Genomic DNA, 6261 nt, shown 5'->3' with positions numbered 1-6261 from the left:
GACATGTTGAAAACCACAATATCTTATAAAATATAAATAGTTTGCGTAGGGCTTCTTCCAACAATTTTTTTTAAAAAAAAAAATCTTAATAATTACGTGCATATATTCATGAGAAAATTGACCTTCTCAGTAGGAAATATAAAAATAATTTTGATTCCTAAACATCTGCCTTTCTTTGAGATATTTGTGGTAGTAATAGACCTAATTGGTTAAACAAACCTTGGGGTTCACATGTGGCAGGTCTCGATTGGCTCAAAAGGTTGAACCTGGGAGTCCAAATCACGACAATAGCCATAAGTTGTCAAAGAATTAAGTGTACGAAGATAAATTTATGATTTGCTTGTGAATATTAAGAATTATTCGGTACGTATTCCAAGTAGCAACGTTATTGGACTAAAACCATACTTTCTAAGTTTCTTGCAGCCCCGGAAGTGGACAAGAAAGAAAAAGACGGGTCGGTCACTGGTCCTAGAGAAACAACTCAAAGCGCCCACGTTTGTTCCCGAAAATTACAGAATTAACCATTCGACGATCACGGACCGTGACTGTACTACCCTCCCGATCGCTGAACTGTCCCTGTCTTTTGTGTCACCGTTTTTAGGAAGCACCGGCAGCATTGTTACCCTATCAACTATTTGATCATGGGGCTGTCGGTGGATCTGGACAATGGACGTCTCTCCATGCAAAAAGAAAAAGAAAAGGTTAGCGCCGAAAGGTGTCATGCATGGTGCGACAGGCCGCTACTTATTTCCATCTTATACTTATCTCAAAGCAAAATGAGTTAAATTAGACAGAATAGATTTGATGAATTGGATCATATAAAACTATAGATTAAAAGAAGGTTCTCTTGCAGTCTGTTAGGGCGTCTGAGTATTTATCCCTAAGTTCCTTCTTTTTGGATGATTGTTTAGGTGATGGAGTTTACCTAGCACAAACGAATTAGGGCACATGGGTTGGCCAAAAATGACTAGCCACACTACGGCCCGGATATTAGGTATAAGCGTCTCGCACGCAGATGACGTTCTGCCTATCACATCGATAGGATTTCAGTGATCACTGGTGCCCCCTGCTAGGATGTTGCCAACCGTGGGGAGCTCAAGAGATGCAAACTCAGTCTCACGGTGTTGGGCGAGCCAAGTGGTAGCTCCTGACCAGTCACACGCTGGCGCTGTGGCAAATTCGGATTGGTCGATCCTTCTAGTGAATTGTTGTCGGCCTGGAGAGTCTTTCCGGAAGGACGGCCTTGATGGAGATTGCCGAGGAAGATACATGGTGCCTTTTTGTTGGAGAAATAGAGATTTTTTATATCCCACATTTATAAGCAGCATGACCGTGCTATCCTTCTCGAAGCGGTGTAATCATGAGCAAGACGTCAGTAGGTTAAATAGTCACCTGAAGTTTGGCGACGATTCGAATGGATTGTTCTGAGATGAATGCCTGAGGGACACGTGGCCTTGGTTTAGCGAAGTGTCGCATCAAAAAGGGTTGCTTAAACCCTCGATAAATAGGGAAGGCGGCAGCCTTGGTCCATTCATCTCATTCCCTCATTCTCCAAAGCCTAGAAAGAGAGGAAGTGTGAAGGTGTAGGGTGTTACTTCCGTGCTTCCATTGCAAGGTTTTCCTTCCTTGTCCCCCCCCCCCCCCCCCCCCTCCATCTTCTTTCTCATTGTCTTCTTATGTCTTTTTTCTTGTAGATTGTCCATGGATCCATCCGCTGGAGGTCTGTCTTCCGACGACGAAGTGGTAGGTTAGAGTTCTCTTGACTAGGTACTGCGACTCAAGGGGAATTCTCCTCGAGATATTCTCCAGTCCAGATACTAAGATGAGCTTTTTGGGGAAGTCCAACCTCGATCGAATTTGGATGGCATTTTCCATCCCTCAGGACTGTCTTTGAACACCCCGGCCCTTTGGACCGGGTGATTTCACCCGAGGAGAACTGAATAGCCCTATACGAGGAGTCCCTGAAGGCAGGGTTAAGGCTCCCGATCTCGTCGATTATCACCGACCTACTGGCCCAATACCAGCTTGTTCCTGCACAGCTCATCCCCAATGCATGGAGGATGATTGTGGGTTTTTTTTGTTTTGTCCAGCTTCAGGAGATCATCCCTACACCAGGGATGTTCCGAGCTTTCTTTCAAGTGAAGGCCCATCTTCGGAATAAGGGATAATGGTGGCTTTCTTGTAGAAAGGAAGGGTTACAATGTCCTTCCTCTGGGCCCTTCATCCATTCACAAGTGGAAGGGTCAGTATTTCTTTATCCTTGGCGACTTCCTAGGATTTTCCAACCCTGTGGAGGACACCCGGGAAGCAGGCTTTGAGCCTCTTCCCATTTTTGTCAGATGAGAAAAAGGAGTCTGTTGATCTACTTTGTCTGGTGAAGGCTCCATCTTTGGTCGAGCTACTTCGGAAGTCACCCTTGGTTGATGCCGGCTTGAGCCTTGCCTCTTTTGTCGGTATATTTCCTCATCTCATTTTGTTCTGGCCTTGCTTTGCTGACTAACTTAATTCTCTTCTAGGCTTACATCCATGAAGTTTGAGGTAGAATAGCTCTTTCACTCCTCAAGGAAGAGGAAGTTTGGCGATGGCAGTTCTTCCTTGGGCAAGAGGAGGAGGGGCACACCCGCAGGCCCTTCCGCCACCAAGGCCGGGCTCCCAACAACGTCGAGTCCCCCTATCAAGAGGAGCCAATCGAGGAGGATTACCGAAAGTGGAGGTGCTCAATGCCCTTTCCATCTCCATACAATCTCCTACTCTAGCAGCCGCTCCAATTTTTGTGATGGCCACTGTGACCATTCTTGTTTCGCCGACTGCACCCTATGCATTTGGTCCTTCTTCATCCCCAACTGAGGGACCCCACTTTCCACTGGTCCCTTCAACATTGTGCTGCAGGCTGAGGTGTCCAAGCTAGTCTTCAACCTTTCCCGGAGGTATGCATACATCAACGCCTTTTCTCTGACCGGCTCCACGGAGCATAGAGTCAGGGATCTTTATACCGAACTTGTCTGTGAGGGCCTCCGACTTGGTGCTACGCTAGGGCGATTCCTACGTTATGTGGGAGATGGTCTAGGGGTTCATGCTCCCTGGAGTTGAGGAGAAGTTGCGATAGAGACTGCTAGAGAGCATGCTCACCTCGTCCTGCCACACCGCCATCAAGGTAATCCAATTAGTTCTTCTTTCTTCTCTCTCTTCTCTCTCCTTTTTTTTTGTTTGAATGATTGACCTTCCTTTTGTTTCCACAGAGGGTGTACGCCGCTTGCATACTAATTGAGATCATCCGCTCCTATCAACGGAGGCTGAACGTCTCCAATTGCCGCCTTCGAGAGACCAAGCACATCAAGGCCCGTGCTAAGGAGGAGCGGGCGGAGGCAGAGAGAAGAAGGGCGGAAGCTAAGATGCAGGCTCGTTTTCTTAGCTCTCAAGTTGAGAACTCCCAGATTGAGTTGGGGCAAATGGAAGTTCGGTTTTAGGAGACGCAATGATCCATCGGCGAGGAAAGGACCTACACGAGGTGAGAGGCCGATGCGGAGATTGCCCGCCTGAAGGATGTGGTTGTTGTAGCCGAGCTCTAAGCCTTCCAAGTTGAGGAGAGTTTACTTGGACGGAGGGCAAAGCCACCCAGTCTGAGGAGAGGGCCGACCTCGTAGCCAAAGAGGTCATCCGAGCAAAGGAGGAGGTGCTCCATGCTAAGGAGAAGGCCCAACGGGCTATTACGAACTACAAGGCTTCTGAAGAGTTTTGCAATGAGATGCTGGAACCCGCCCAAGACTCCTTCAAGAAGGGCTTCACCATCTGTTAAGGAAGGGTCTATAAGGTGGCTTCTAAGCTCAACCTCAGCTCGGTAACCTTCTTGAGTGAGTATTCAAATAAGGAGGCCTTCTTCGGTCATTGGGTAGAGAGGCTGAGGAAGGGGGAGATGAAGAGAGAGAAGAAGAGGAAGCGTAGAGAAAGGATGAGTCATGGTTTCTTGTCGGCTCATATGTGAGGCGTTAACTTGTATCTTTTTTCTACTGTTTTTGTAATATCCTCTTCTTTTGTCAAAAAGTATATTTGTCTTCTACTTATTTGTCTATTTGGCCAAACTGATTAGCTTTTCATTTGAGGGGCTGCTTGGTCTAGGGAAGGGCTATTTGGTAACTTCGCTATTTTCCTAAAAAGGGTTGCCGAGGCGGGCGCCACGGCAACATAATGGCACCTGACTGGATCTATTCGTTCTCTCAAAAAGCTGTGTGTTTTGTCATATGGAACCATGCCCGAACTCTGAAGCGTATTTCTTAAATGGGGCTCGTGCTTCGATAGAGTGACGACCCAGAATGTTGTTGAGGTGGTACTGGTCTCCTAGGGAATCCTAGAATTAAAGGTGGCCCGGCTATGAATCAAGCATGTGTCCTCCGACTTGAGCTTGGGCGCTTCAATTCTAACCATGGATCTCTCCTATAAATAGGATGGGAACCCTCTTTTAACTCTTTACTGTAGCAAGTATCTTGCTATCAACCTTCGCCGAGCTATGGAGAGGCCACAGTGCAGCTCATGGAGGTCTTCCACTAGGGGACGGTCATTAGGCTAGTGAAGATGGAGGCAAAGCCGAGAGTGGGAGCGACCTAGGATAGAGAGGTCATCTCAAGTTTGTTGGGTCAGCAGTGAGATCAAGAAACATGTCCTTGCATGCCATCGAGGACGAGGACAAGGCTGCTCCTTCCTTAGGGCACAGGGCTTCTACTATAGCGAGATGTGAAGAGGTTAGTCTTTGCCAAGGAGATTCAGTTGAGGACCGTTGTGTGGTCCTTCAAGGAGGTTGTAGCGGGAAGCGGCTATCGGACTCCTTCGGGATGTTGTAGTCGGCGAAAATTTGGCTACCATCGGATCACCCTTGCTTCTACATGCATTACCTAATTTTTCTTTCTTGTGTAAACACATACCCAGTTGGTTTGTCAGTTTTGCTGTAATCAAAGCAATGAATAAAGATTTTCTCTCTCGATTTGTCCTCCTTTACTACTTCTGTTCCTTCTTATTCTCATCATGCTTCTGTGCATAGCGGTTGTGCTCACTGTTGGGTGGCTCCCATCCATTTTGGTGTGCTGCCCTTGTCAATGAGGGCGTTAAGCTAGCTAGAAGAAAAACTGCCCATAGGGCCAGCACCGCAGTTCCAACAACTTATGGGACTTTCTATGGGGATTGATAGCTTCGCTTTGGTTGCCTCAGCTGGGAGAGGTCGGTTGGCGCGTCGACACTTTGGCACAAAGGTTGAACCTCCGCTTGAGCTATTTCAACCTGAGTTGGCTTGCCAAGCCTTCGGTACAGGGGTCAGATCTCTACTTGGGTCGTTTCGACCTAAAGAGATTGGTTGGCTTGCCAAGCCTTCGACATGGAAGATGGACCTCTACTTGGGCCGTTTCAACCTAAAGAGGTCGATTGGCTCACAAGTGAGTAGTCAACATACAGAACTTTCTTTGGGAGGGGTGGAGTAGACAATCTTATTTGATAATTTCAACTTACAAGATTGCTCCATTAGTCTCTACTGATGGTACATCCGGAGGTTGGCAGAGTTCTACGTCCGGGGGATAGTCGTCCCATTCAGATGTTCGAGGCGACAAGCTCTAGTTCGCACAACTCCAGATACTCTATATGGTCCTTCCTTGTTAGGTGAGAGTTTGCCTCGCTCGGTCGGTTGAGAAACTTCAGCCCTTCTTAATACCAAGTCTTTGAGCTGAAAGAGTTTAATCTTTACCCAAGAATTATAATATTGGGCTATCCGATGCTGGTAGGCAGTCATGCAAATTCAAGCTCGCTCCCTAGTTTACTCCAGTAGGTCAAGGCTGGCTCGTAGGTGTTCAGAGTTCCTTCGCTCATCCAAGAAGTCCAACCAGTGTGAGGGTAATTCAATCTCCACCAGGGTCACCATCTCGACCCCGTATGTAAAAGCAAAAGGCGTCTCACCTGTAGAGGTTTGAGTTGTGGTTCAGTAGGCCTAGAGGATACTACAGAGCTCATCTACCAAGAGCCCTCTCACCCTATCTAACTGCATCTTCAGCCCCTATAAGATTCTTCAATTGGTCACTTCTGCCTCTCCATTTGATTGGGTATGTCCAACCAAAGTGAGACGATGCCTAATTTACAGGTCGAAGTGGGCATTGTCAAATTTCTTCCCGTTGTCAGTGATGTACCTCTCAAACTTTCAAGCAGGGCTTCTCAATTGATAAAGAGCTTCTTCATCCCTCCGTAATTTCTTGGCGGGGGTTGTCAAGTCATCACAGGCCCGCTTAT

The sequence above is a fragment of the Phoenix dactylifera genome, chromosome 10, assembly GCF_051530095.1.
Source record: "Phoenix dactylifera cultivar Ajwa chromosome 10, Ajwa_hap1_PhDact_Kaust_v1.1, whole genome shotgun sequence".
Classification (NCBI taxonomy): domain Eukaryota; kingdom Viridiplantae; phylum Streptophyta; class Magnoliopsida; order Arecales; family Arecaceae; genus Phoenix; species Phoenix dactylifera.
The sequence above is the reverse complement of the archived record's forward strand: the minus strand, read 5'-3'. Positions refer to the sequence as shown.